The sequence below is a fragment of the Stenella coeruleoalba genome (genome assembly GCF_951394435.1).
Source record: "Stenella coeruleoalba genome assembly, chromosome: 3".
In the NCBI taxonomy this organism is placed as follows: domain Eukaryota; kingdom Metazoa; phylum Chordata; class Mammalia; order Artiodactyla; family Delphinidae; genus Stenella; species Stenella coeruleoalba.
Genome location: NC_137148.1, coordinates 139,315,418 through 139,328,927, shown reverse-complemented (window position 1 = coordinate 139,328,927; position 13,510 = coordinate 139,315,418). Strand labels below are relative to the sequence as shown.

General features: G+C 40.3%; 1 long non-coding RNA gene across 1 annotated transcript in view; it reads left to right on the top strand.

The window, feature by feature from the left end:
• The window catches only part of LOC307185041, a 299,877-nt gene that overhangs the window by 51,918 nt on the left and 234,449 nt on the right, over nt 1-13,510 (top strand). Inside the window, exon 2 of the long non-coding RNA XR_013827861.1 lies at nt 2,927-3,068. This is a non-coding gene — a long non-coding RNA (uncharacterized lncRNA). The remainder of the gene's footprint in view (nt 1-2,926; nt 3,069-13,510) is intronic.

Here is a 13,510-nt window from a genome sequence, read left to right as displayed (position 1 = left end):
TGAATTCATGGTATTCTGCATATTTAAGGAACTGTTTGATTTTTCAAGATTATAAAAATGGCTTCAAAATAAAACAATACAATCTTTCTCTGAGTTAAAAACTTGAAATCTTGTAAGGTGATCAGCATCTGGAAGATACTGGAAAAAATATACACTTGGAAAAAATTAGCAAGAAAACAATAGTGTTTGACGTACTGACATTTATTTACTCTCTATTGAACAATCTTTCCCATGAGTCATAACATCTTTACCATTAGTTATAAAGTTCAATTTCTATGACATCAAAAGCCTCCGCAGACTAATTGCAGAGGAATTACATGAGGGCGAAAGTTTTAAGATTCAAATTCCTTTGGTTCTACCCTAGAGGTTTTGGTTCAGAAGGTCTAAGGCAGGGCTCAGGAATCTGCATACCTAAAATCTCTCTAGATGATTCTTGGGCACCTAAAAATTGAAAACCACTGGCCTAAGGGAAGTACTACTTTGGGATTCTGTTGTTTCAAACAAAAATATCCCATGTCTTAAGAAAACCTAACATACTCAAATCTTAGAATTAAAATGACTAGGTAGGACCCGGCGGTCCAGTGGTTAAGACTCCTCACTTTCACTGCCGAGGGTCCAGGTTCACTCCCTGGTTGGGGAACTAAGATCCCACAAGCGGTGCGGTGCAGTCAAAAGTAAAAATAAAATAAAATAAAATAAAATAAAAATGACTAGGTAATGCTTATATGCATCTCTCAAGGATTTCTTGCTCTATAAAACGATTTATGTTTTGTTTTTATAATAGTGAGTTTTTGCACATGTGATTTTCTTTGTACAAATTTGATTAATGCTAACCTCCCCTCCCCAAAACAACAATAAACATCCAAACAAGCAATAAATGTCAAGAATCAGCTCAAATCTGACCTTACCTATGAAGTCTTCTTCTGAGTTTAGATGGTCCTTGATATCTAAGTCACTCACCATCCTGCTTTGTAATACAAGGCATTTTCACATGTATATAGCTTGTCTCCTTAATTATATTTTGAATACTTTTAAGACAAGGACTGTGAGTACATTTGCTTGTGATCCTTGCATTGTTCCCTTCTTTCCTTCTTGCTTGCCGTTATTCATTTATTCATCAAAATTTATCAGATGTCTGCTGTTAGTCAGGTTCTGTAATAAGTTCCAGGGTGGAGGGAAATCCAATGGCACTAAGATGAGGGTATGGACTATATCAGGTGTTGGCAAACTACAGTTCACTGGCCAAATCTAGCCAGCTCCTTTTTTTTGTAAGTAAAGTTTTATTGGAATACGGCCATACCCATTCATTTAGGTATTGTCTGTAATAGCTGCTTTTTTGCTACAGTGGCAGAACTGAGTAGTTGCTGTAGAGACTATATGGTCTGAAAAGCCTAAAATGTTTACTGTAGTCAGCTCTTCATATCCATGGGTTCTGCATTCATGAATTCAACCAACCACAGATTGAAAATATTTTTTAAAAAAATTCCAGAAAGTTCCAAAAAGCAAAACTTGAATTTGCTGCATACTGGCAACTATTTACATAGCATTTACATTGTATTAGGTATTATAAGTAATCTAGAGATGATTTAAAGTATTTGGGAGGATGTGTGTAGGTTATTTACAAATACTACAACATTTTATGTAAGGGACTTGAGCATAAGCAGATTTTGGTATTGCAGAGCTTCCTGGAATCAATCCCCCATGGATACCAAGGGACAACTGTATTTGTCCCTTTACAGAAAGTTTGCTGACTCCTGGATTATATGATTGCTAAGGTCCTGCCCAGTTCACAGCACTCCACTGATGAATGCTATGAGCTGGAAGTGCAGCGTCCTGTCAGGGGCTGATGGGTATCTCAGGAGGCAATATTTAATCTGAGACCTGGAGGATTTATAAGAGTTAAGTAAGGCAGGCCAAGAATAGGGGAAGGGCATTCCAAGTTTTATGAGTTTTATGAGATTTTATTTCCCCCCAAAAATGTTGTGGCCCAATAGAAGGGGAAAATAAAAACATATAAAGACTACCAATATTTATTGTTATTATATAGGAAATATGATGAAATGATTATGTTCTGAATCAGTGGTCTTATGACTTTTTTTCAGCTAACTAAGCATGTGGAATTAGATGCCATTTAACCTTTTAGAGCAGGGATCAGCACACTTTTATCTTAATGGGAAAATAGTAAATATTTTAAGCTTTGCCAGCCATACAATCTCTGCCACAACTATTCATTTCTGTTATTGTAGCATGGAAGCAGCTATAAGCAATATGTAAATGAATGAGCATTGGCTATGTTTCAATAAAACTTTATTTATGAATAGTGAAATTTGAATTTCATATTATTTTCATGTGTTGTGAAATATATATTATTCTTCTTTGATTGTTTTTCAATGAATTAAAAGCGTAAAAACCATTCTTAGCTCGTGGGCCATACCAAAACAGGTGGTGGGATGAATTTACCTGGTGGGTCATAATTTGCAGACCCCTGTTTTGGTATGACATTCTTTGCTGGTAAAATGGGAGGATATTTTCTCTACCAACCACCTAGGGTGGTGATGAGTGAGAGGCATTTGTTCTTTGAAGTTCTTTGCATAGGGCAACATGTTCAGATGTGATATACTGTCATTGTATATTCACAAAAATTATCGAATTATCCACAGTTGCAGGATGTACAGTTTTCCTGAGAGTTGATGAGAAATTTATCTTTTTCATGAATAATTTTTGCTGAAGGAAGGGAAAATTTGAATATATTTTACATATGTAATAGTACAAGTATGATTCTTTTATTCCTAGTATTCCTAGAACACTGGTTGTAAGTTATTTTTCTAAGCAGAGAAGGGTTTGAGCTAATTACAACAACTCAGATATCTTATTGTACTTTATTTTTCCTCTTCTCATTGAACTTAACGTTTTTTGTTTTATGTAGATGGTTTGTTGGAGAGACTGGACTTGAGAAGGTACAATCAGGAACCAGCTTCATTATTTTCCAAGCACTGCCTTCAACTAGACTCTTTGGATCACCTTCCCCAGTTGAGAGGATTTCTTCGCCAAATCTCAGACACTTTCAGGTATTTGAACAGTCTGATTATCAGATATTATGAATTTGTGTGCAACCCAAATCGAAATGTTAATCACTCATCTAAGTCAGGGTTTCTGTCTAAGCAACCTCTTCCCTGCAGGCCTGACCGCTGAATCCCTAGTCTACCACTGGGAAAGGGCAACATAGTTCATTCTTTGGTTGTGCTTGCTCCACCTGGTCCTTCCATTCACTCTGCTGCTTATGGCTCTTCTAGAGTTGAGCACAGAGCGTGTACGAGTGTATGTGGATGTGTGTGTGTGTGTGTGCACACGTGCACGCACGCGCTGAACTTACAGAGAAAGGGCCAAGTGTTACTTCTCTGATGCTGGTCAATTTGATTGCTGGTGCTTTGTTTCATGACAAGGGTAACCTGCTGGCTCTTCCTACCATGAGGCATTTGTAAGGACTCTTTGGACACCCCATGAGGAACAAGTGCTGCCCTCTTAGGATACTGACATCCCCTTGACTTCTGCCCACTGGCAGTGCGCTCCTGGTGTTCCCTTTGTCGTGAAGCAGGAGTTCTCTCCAGATGGCTCTGGCTCACCTACCATTCTGTGTGCCCACCTGCCCTTCCCACCCCAACACTCTGGATTTATTTCCCCCCAATCTCCCTGAAGGATTCTCCTGCTGACCCTTCGCGGAGCTTGAGGAGAGAGAGGGCGTATGTTTCAGAGCACTCTGTTTCCACAAACACCCTTCAAAATATACTCTCTCTTCCTTATTGAATCTCTGGGCTTCTTTTATCCTGGGTGGGGTTACGTGATGACCTAAGGACTCCTACTGGACTGGATAGCAATTCCTTCAGAGGTGTGCAATGTATGGGCATTAATTGACCGTGATTGTCATTAGGGTTCCAGGAGACAAGAAACGTCCCATGTAAATTGCTGTTTCATTTATATATGCCTATTTGTCTCCCCTGTTGTATTTCCCCTTACTGTATTCATAAGCTACTTGAGGGCAAGATTTCTTTGCATTTTCCCCAGTTTTAATACTCATTCAATGGATCATTGAATTCCCTCCTAATTACTAAGTAAATGGGGATTGAAGTCAGTGGGTTGATTCATTCATTCAGTATTGAATGCCTACCATATGCCAAGTTCTGTAATAAGTGCTGGGGATATAGTAGACCAAAAAGACATAATCCATGACTTCAAGACTTTATTTTAGTGGAGGGGATATATATTAAACAATCACAGGAATATACAATTAATTTCAAATTTTGATGTGTGCTGTGAAATAGTGCAGAGTCCTGCCAGGGAGTAAAAATGGGAACTTAATTTAAATTGGGGTGATGGGTATCTCAGGATGTGGTATTAATTTGAGAACTGGAGGATTTGTAAGAATTAAGGCAGGCCAGGAATGGGGGAAAAGCATTCCAAGCAAGAGAAATAGCGTGTGTATAGACCCTACTGCAGGGAAAAGCTTGGCGTTTTAGAGGATGCTTTGAAGGATGTAAAAGAAGGTGAGTGTAGCAGATTGTGAATTGGGGGGAAAGAGTGGGGTAAGGTGAGGATAGAGAAGTAGTCCGGAGTTTGACCATACAAGGAACACAGGCCATGAGAAAGGATTTGGATTTTATCTTAAGAGCAGTGGGAAGCTTTTGAAGAGTTTAAAGCATCCCATTTGCATGCCTAGGTGGTTCATATTCAATAACTTTTTGGCATAAGGAATATAGTTAATAAATACAGGAAAGGTGCCTTACCAACAGAGGTCAATGCCTGTTTTAGCCTTATACATGTCCTGCAAATCCTACTGCATTCAATGAAGACATTCTTCAAAAAACACATCGTGTTCCCTGCTAGTCTGAGACTGCATTTGATTATACAGATGGAGTTGTGTTCAAAGGACATTCCATTGCTCTGCGGAAACATTTTGGAGCAATCCTGCAGATTTCAGATAACCTAATGGTGAGAATTCTGTTCTTTCAGTGGGAAACCATAGCAACATGCCACTTAGAAGGCACACTATATAATCTATCTGTTCTTCAGTTAGTATTTTGCAGTCCAGAAATAGTCATCATTGCCTAATGTGAGTATGCAAAAGGTCACGCAAATATAAGCCCCAATGACAGTGCAGTTCTCCCTCTAACCACAGGGTGGTGGTGGGGAACTGCACCTTCTCTGGGAGATGCACTATCAGGCACATGGGGGGCCAGGAAGGAGAAAGGAATTTGGGCTAATAGCTCTGTGTTTCAGCACAAATTGTAAGTTGATCCTCAATCTCTAAGTACAAAGAACGGGGCTATGATCAATAAATCTGGATCTTTATCCAAAACCTCATATACAGACAGACCCAGTACCCCTGGGTGCAATTCTTGTTAAACTGCAAGATTTATGGTTCAGAGATTTTATGTCCCAGCACCTTTTGTGATTTCAAACACACTCCCTATCTTGCCTTACGTGCAAAATAATCATCTATAAATTCTCCAATAACTACATAAAGAATTGAGAAACTTAGAGAGCCAAAGCTACCAGCTTGGTATCCATCAATGTGTAATGGTTAAAAGGGTCTTTGCTAAAAAACAGGTAGAAATGGTAAGATCTTTAGGGATGGGGATTCAAGATAGTTGGTCACAGTATTACTTCAGTTAGTATTTGGTCAGTGAAAAATGGTGAAACTCTATGGAAAGAAAAGAGAAAAGCAAAAGGAAAAGAATCTCCTGGGGTCTTCTACACTGCTGGTAAGACGTATGGATATGTTTTGTTTTGATGAGAATCACGTCTTAAGGTGCCATTTTCTTCTCCTATCTTCCTCCTATCTAGGATATTTCCCCCCTTTTCTTTCTCCCTGTGATCTCATTGGGTCTTGCATTGTTTTTTTTTTTTTTTTTCCGTACGCGGGCCTCTCACTGTTGTGGCCTATCCCGTTGCGGAACACAGGCTCCGGATGCGTAGGCTCAGCGGCCATGGCTCACGGGCCCAGCCGCTCCGCGGCATGTGGGATCCTCCCGGACCGGGGCACGAACCCGTGTCCCCTGCATCGGCAGGCGGACTCTCAACCACTGCGCCACCAGGGAAGCCCTGTCTTTTGAATTTTTAGTGCTTTGTGCTGGCACCATTTTGTGAAATGGCTCCCCAAGCAGCCCATCTGTAAGGGCTCCAGTGGGCTGTGTGCTCTATCCATCACCCTCTCCTTAATGCAAGCATTACAAAGATTGGTTGCTAAGAATATTTACTTTCCACCCTTGTTGACTCACATCCCCAGTGTGTCAAGGGCCCACCAAGAAGACCTTTAAAAGACATCGCACAATTACATGGGAATGATACCATGACAGAGGCCTAGGGGAACACAGTAATGCTACCCCAATGTAAAATGGTCATTTGCTTTAGGTCTGTACCTAAAGTATGGAGAGGGCGAAAAGAGAAGTCAGAGCTCCTGGAAATGATGCCCAGAGGTATTTAGTTTGATTCATTCATTCATCTCTCCCTTCATTCTTTCATTATTCAACGAATATTCCTTGAGTACCTACACGTCAGGTATTGTGCTAAGTATTGGGGATATAGCATAGAACTGAATAGACATAGTTCCTCCCTGAAGATAGTTCATGGTCTTGTTGGGCTGCATCCCGCGGGCCTGCAAGCCTTGTAATTGCTCAGCTGAGAGACTAAGGAAAGAGCCCAGAGACAGTGACAGAGATATCAGTTGTTTACTGTATAGGGAATCTTACAAGTCTGAAGCAAAGTCCTGGAGTGACAACCCACTGTATACAGCAGCTGGTGGACAGGACATGGCAACAGTCTTCGCTACTGGGGATGGGGGAAGGGGGGTGAGAAGGAGGCTACTAGTTATAGGGGGAATTGATGTCAGTTTGGCTTATCAGTTACCAGGGAAACCAGAAGCTGGGGCAGGGGGCAAGCATGTAGGGAGTTACTGATTAAGCCCTATAATAAAGAGGATTGGATAGTCATGTGAGTACGTGTAGGTTAAGCAGGGAATGTACAGAGAGCAAGAGGAATAGCTATCTTGAGTGGCCTGTCCATGCAGTCTGCTATGGTAAATAAATAAATGGGCAATTACTATACAGTGTGATAAGGACAATGCGCCTTGGCCCTGTGGATTTTATGTGAGTGAGAAATAAACTTCTGAGATTTTATGGTTGTTTGTCACTATGGCATAGCTTATCGTAACTAACAGACTGTATCTGCATAAGAGGAATTATACCTGCCTAAATCCTCTCTCAAGTCTTCTTTTCATGTTTTAGGAAGATATTCAGAGGCCAGGATTCATTCCTCAAATTGATCTCTATTTAGCCACCTTATTGTAGAAATTGGCCTTTCCTTGCCTCTGTCTCATCAAAAAAGGAAGCTCAGGTGGATATTCCTGCTGCTTACCTTATGTTTAATGGAATCCTCCTGTGATTTGGCTAAACTTGGCATCTGAAGAAATTTCATACCATCCATTCTCAGCAACCAAGAGGCAAGTTCTGTTTCTTCTCTGCTTCAGTGCTCCTGCCTGATGCTAAGACAGCTGAGTAATTTTTCCCTACTTATTGCTCTTCCAAAGCACAAAAGCTGTCTTCACTTTAACATTAATGAGTTATTCAGCTGATATAACTATTTCTAGCAAGTAAATTACCTACAGCTGCCTATCAACAAGGCTAGGGCAAGGTGATTACAAAAGAGAGGGATTTTATTTAAAATGAAATTGAGCTAGTTTCTTAAACCATACAGTCTGTCCCTTTTGGCCATCAACCAGAAGGGGACAGTATAAGAGCATGGTTTGCTCACGGCTCACTGCACCAAGTCTTTGAATAATCTGCATTTGAGAATGTTTTTTGTTAGAAATCACACCAAGTGCTTTGTGAAATTATTTTTGCATATATTTCCAGGGCTGAGAAATTCCAGAGCATTAAAAAAAAACCCTCCAACATATACTAGAGATGTTTAATGGCCTTGGTTTAAACTCCAGGAGACCGAGGTGGAAATTTTCTAGCAAAGGTCGGTTAAAAGGTTGACTGGAGGAAGAACAGGCAAATGACTCTAAGCCCAAAGTGTCCTTGTTCAGCTTCTACTCTTGGTGGAGTGGTTATTGGAGGGTTGAAAACTTCTCTTTGTAGAATTTGGCTTTCTCATATTCTCCCTCTGACTGAAGGCAGCTAACACTCAGCAGTCCTTTAAAAAGGGTTCCTAAATCAGCACTAATTTTGCATATTCAAGAGCACCAACCACTAGTTATTTCAGAATAGGAATGTTGGATCTGACAGGTGTGGAGGGAAGAATAGTGGATTCTGAGTTTGCCAACGAGAGGCTGAGTGTCATCTCATCTCTCCACACTTCAGTTATCTTCCCTCTTAAATGAGGGGCCCCGGATAAAAAAATCTCTGGAGTTTGTTCTATGTTTGAACATCTATGATTCTACAGTCAAGCAGGATTATTCTACTACTACTGTCACTATTACAGCTATTATAGATGTCACTGATTGAATGATTAATATATACCGGGCATTGTGTTAACATTTCACATTCATTATCTTTAATTTTGAAGCAATACTATGAGGTAGATATTATCAAGTTTGTTAAATAGGTGTGAAAGTTGAGGACCAGAGAAGTTACAGGAATTGTTGAAGGTCCGAAAGCTAGCAAGTGGTGAAGACATGAACCAAAATCCAAATATTTTGACTCCCAAGTTCCTACTCTTAACCACTGCCACGTATTTCTTTCTTTCTTTTTTTTTTTTAATTTCCAGCACTTGGGTCCTTACATTATTAGTTTTTAACATTCATAGGCGTGGTGCCAGGCTACAATGATTGACCTCTCTTTGGTTTTGACTTCAGGAACTCTGTTACCTGGTGTGTGACCTTGAACAATTCACTTAACTTCTCTGAGTCACACTTCCTTCATCTATGAAATGGGGATAATTATGGTTTCTCATGTACATAAAAATGTTACCAAAGAATCTAGCATAAAGGGTCTAGTCAAGACCTTTTCGGTTATAAGTAGCAGAAACACAATTCAGGTTTGTTAAGCAAAAGGAATATGTTTTACGTGACTAAAAATCAAGGCTAGACCTGGATTTGGCGCTGCTAGATTCCATAATTCAAAAATGTGATTATAAAGAGAGACTCATTTGTGAGATAGGTTCTTTCCTAGAAACATCTCTCTCTAAGAGCACTGGCTGAACGTTCCTGGGGAGCTCCTGCCTTGGCTTCTCTGTGCACCCTTGAACCCTAATTACTATAATCTGAGGGATGGACGTGCTCTAATTGGCCAGGCCTGGGTCTCATGCTGGTTCAAATGTCTTTTGTTTGCAAGAGACAGAGAGTTCATTTCAAACTATTAGAAACAATAAAGGAAATCTAATGGCCCATACAGATTTGATTTCAGGTGGGGTTCAATCTACAAACAATGTCAGGGATCAGATTTCTCCCCATCTCTTCACTCTGTATCCTATATTGTTGACTTCATTATCGGGCTCCGTACATGGCCCTGGCAAGTGGAGTTTCTCTCTTCACAGGATCAAAATGATTTTATTTCTCACACCGTGTGATTCAAGTTGAGAGTACTCTTTCAGTGCTCCCACACAATTTCTGACATTCATCCCCTCTCTTTTTTTAAAAAAAATTATTTTAGTTATTTATTATTTTTGGCTGCGTTGGGTCTTTGTTGCTGCGTGCGGGCTTTCTCTAGTTGCGGCAAGCGGCGGCCACTCTTCGTTGCGGTGTGTGGGCTTCTCATTGCAGTGGCTTCTCTTGCTGCGGAGCACTGGCTCTAGGCACGCGGGCTTCAGTAGTTATGGCTTGCAGGCTCTAGAGCGCACGCTCAGTAGTTATGGCGCTCGGGCTTAGTTGCTCCGCGGCATGTGGGATCTTCCCGGACCAGGGATCGAACCTGTGTCCCCTGCATTGAAAGACAAATTCTTAACCACTGTGCCACCAGGGAAGCCCCATCCCCTCTCTTAATGGCTGGCACTGGGTCACATGCCTCCTCCTATGGCCTGGAGGATGGAATGTGTCAATTGCATTAAGCCAAAAGTAGCTTACTTATTCAGCTAGGACATGACTAAGAATGGGGAGATGCATATTCCATAAAGAATATCAGGGTAGTGTTGGTGAGAAAAGGGAGTTAAATGCTGGGAAGAAGTGTATCATGGTGGCACAAACTCAGTCCAGACTACTTGTAATGACTTTCTCACTTGTAAGACAGGTCCTGTTACTTGACAGAAGGTAAAGGGATGTGTATAGGATAGGCAAAAGCAACAGGTATCCATGACATTCATATTAATATATGTTAGTTATTTTGTTAGGATATTATCATCCCATTCATGTTGTATAAACTGGGGTCCTGAAAGATGAAGTGACATCCATAAAGTAGCAGAGGTAATAAGTAGCTGAGCTGATACCAATATATTCAGAAATATATTCTTTGTGAAAAGCAGTTATGCGAAGTAGTTACAAGGGCCTACTATTCAGTCCAAGTGCTACATCACGTCAAGGAAAAAAATGCCCAAGCATAGACCTAAGGGGGCAGAGAAATGGAAGTACTGAGGATGAGAAAAAAAGACTTTCAGAATCCCCAATTATATTTTAAAACAGAGATCCCCTGATAACCATTTTTCTGTTGTTCTACTTGAGGATCTATGGTCTAGAACTTGAGAAAACATACCATTGACTCAACAGCTCTCCTGAGGCATGAGGCTTTTAGCCACTTCTAGTTTCCCACTTAGCTAGGTAGGCTAGTGAGACAAGTGGCTTCTTTTTAGCCACTTGTCAGGGTGGGATTAGGAGTTCAATCACTGGGTGAATAGACCAGACCATATGGGAACAGCAGGTGGACACAAGGCAGTTATTAGAGCAACCAGCAAGAGGAAGAAGAGCTGGGCAGATGGGACCTGGTATTTACAGAGCATGATGGCAGGTGGGAGGTCTTAGGCCTGGATGGTGTTTGAAAAGATGGCTATCAGTTTGAAAGGATGATACAGCCGGCAGATGGTACCTGTTCGGAGATTTGGATTTTTTTTTGCCTTGATATCCTTTACACCTGGTATAGTCTTACTATAGTAAAGTCTTGCCACATAGTAAAGCCTTGATGTTTCTTAAAAAAATGAACATTTAGAGATGTAGAAAGGCAGCTGGCCTCAGGGAGATTTGGTAGAGGGTGAAGAGAGAACACATTCATAGATAGGGTTTCCCAGATGCAGGACTTTCAGGGCTAGAACTGGGATGGTCTTGGGAACACCCAGATGATTGGTCACCCTAAACCACATGGCCCAAAACTAAAGGTTGAATTCTGGGAGACTAGTAGCAGTGGAAGGCATCCTTTCTCAACTTCCTAGGTGTCATATCTGGCTCAATACAAGGTCACCTCTTGACTCAGAGCACCTCTAGTTTGTGGCTCCTCTAGGATGAGAGATGAGGATTCTCTTTTTTTCTTTCTAACATCTTTATTGGAGTATAATTGCTTTACAATGGTGTGTTAATTTCTGCTTTATAACAAAGTGAATCAGCTATACATATACATATATCCACATATCTCCTCCCTCTTGCATCTCCCTCCCACCCTCCCTATCCCACCCCTCTAGGTGGTCATAAACCACCGAGCTAATCTCCCTGTGCTATGCAGCTGCTTCCCGCTAGCTATTATACATTTGGTAGTGTATATATGCCCATGCCACTATCACTACGTCCCAACTTACCCTTCCCCCTCCCTGTGTCCTCAAGTGCATTCTCTACGTCTGCGTCTTTATTCCAATCCTGGCCCTAGGTTCTTGTAAACCATTTTTTTTTTTGATTCCATATTTATGTGTTACCATACAGTATTTCTTTTTCTCTTTCTGACTTACTTCACTCTGTATGACAGACTCTAGGTCCATCTGCCTCACTACAAATTACTCAATTTCGTTTCCTTTTATGGCTGAGTAATATTCCATCGTATATATATGCCACATCTTCTTTACCCATTCATCTGTTGTGGACAATTATGTTCCTTCCATGTCCTGGCTATTGTAAATAGAGCTGCAATGAACATTTTGGTACATGACTCTTTTGAATTATGGTTTCCTCAGGATATATGCCCAGTAGTGGGATTGCTGGGTTGTATGGTAGTTCTATTTGTAGTTTTTTAAGGAAACTCCAACTGTTTTCCATAGTGGCTGTATCAATCTACATTCCCACCAGCAGTGCAAGAGTGTTCCCTTTTCTCCACACCCTCTCCAGTATTTATTGTTTCTAGATTTTTTGATGATGGCCATTTTGACCAGTACGAGATGATATCTCATTGTAGTTTTGATTTGCATTTCTCTAACGATTAATGATGTTGAGCATTCTTTCATGTGTTTGTTGGCAATCTGTATATGTTCTTTGGAGAAATGTCTGTTTAGGTCTTCTGCCCATTTTTGGATTGGGTTGTTTATTTTTTTGTGATTGAGTTACATGAGCTGCTTGTAAATTTTGGAGATTAATCCTTTGCCAGTTGCTTCATTTGCAAATATTTTCTCCCATTCTGAGAGTTGTCCTTTGGTCTTGTTTATGGTTTCCTTTGCTGTACAAAAGCTTTGAAGTTTCATTAGGTCCCATTTGTTTATTTTTGTTTTTATTTCCATTTCTGTAGGAGGTGGGTCAAAAAGGATCTTGCTGTGATTTATGTCATAGAGTGTTCCTCTAAGAGTTTGATAGTTTCTGGTCTTACATTTAGGTCTTTAATCCATTTTGAGCTATTTCTGTGTATGGTGTTAGGGAGTGTTCTAATCTCATACTTTTACATGTACCTGTCCAGTTTTCCCAGCACCACTTATTGGAGAGGCTGTCTTTTCTCCACTGTATATTCTTGCCTCCTTTATCAAAGATAAGGTGACCATATGTGTGTGGGTTTATCTCTGGGCTTTCTATCCTGTTCCATTGATCTATCTTTCTGTTTTTGTGCCAGTACTACACTGTCTTGATTACTGTAGTTTTCTACTATAGTCTAAAGTCAGGGAGCCTGATTCCTCCAGCTCCATTTTTTGTTCTCCAGATTGCTTTGGCTATTCGGGGTGTTTTGTGTTACCATACAACTTGTGAAATTTTTTGTTCTAGTTCTGTGAAAAATGCCAGTGGTAGTTTGATAGGGATTGCATTGAATCTGTAGATTGCTTTGGGTAGTAGAGTCATTTTCACAATGTTGATTCTTCCAATCCAAGAACATGGTATATCTCTCCATCTATTTGTATCATCTTTAATTTCTTTCATCATTGCCTTATAATTTTCTGCATACAGGTCTTTTGTCTCCTTATGTAGGTTTATTCCTAGATATTTTCTTCTTTTTGTTGCAGTGGTAAATGGGAGTGTTTTCTTAATTTCACTTTCAGATTTTTCATCATTAGTGTACAGGAATGCCAGACATTTCTGTGCATTAATTTTGTATCCTGCTACTGTACCAAATTCATTGATTAGCTCTAGTAGTTTTCTGGTAGCATCTTTAGGATTCTCTATGTACAGTATCATGTCATCTGCAAACAG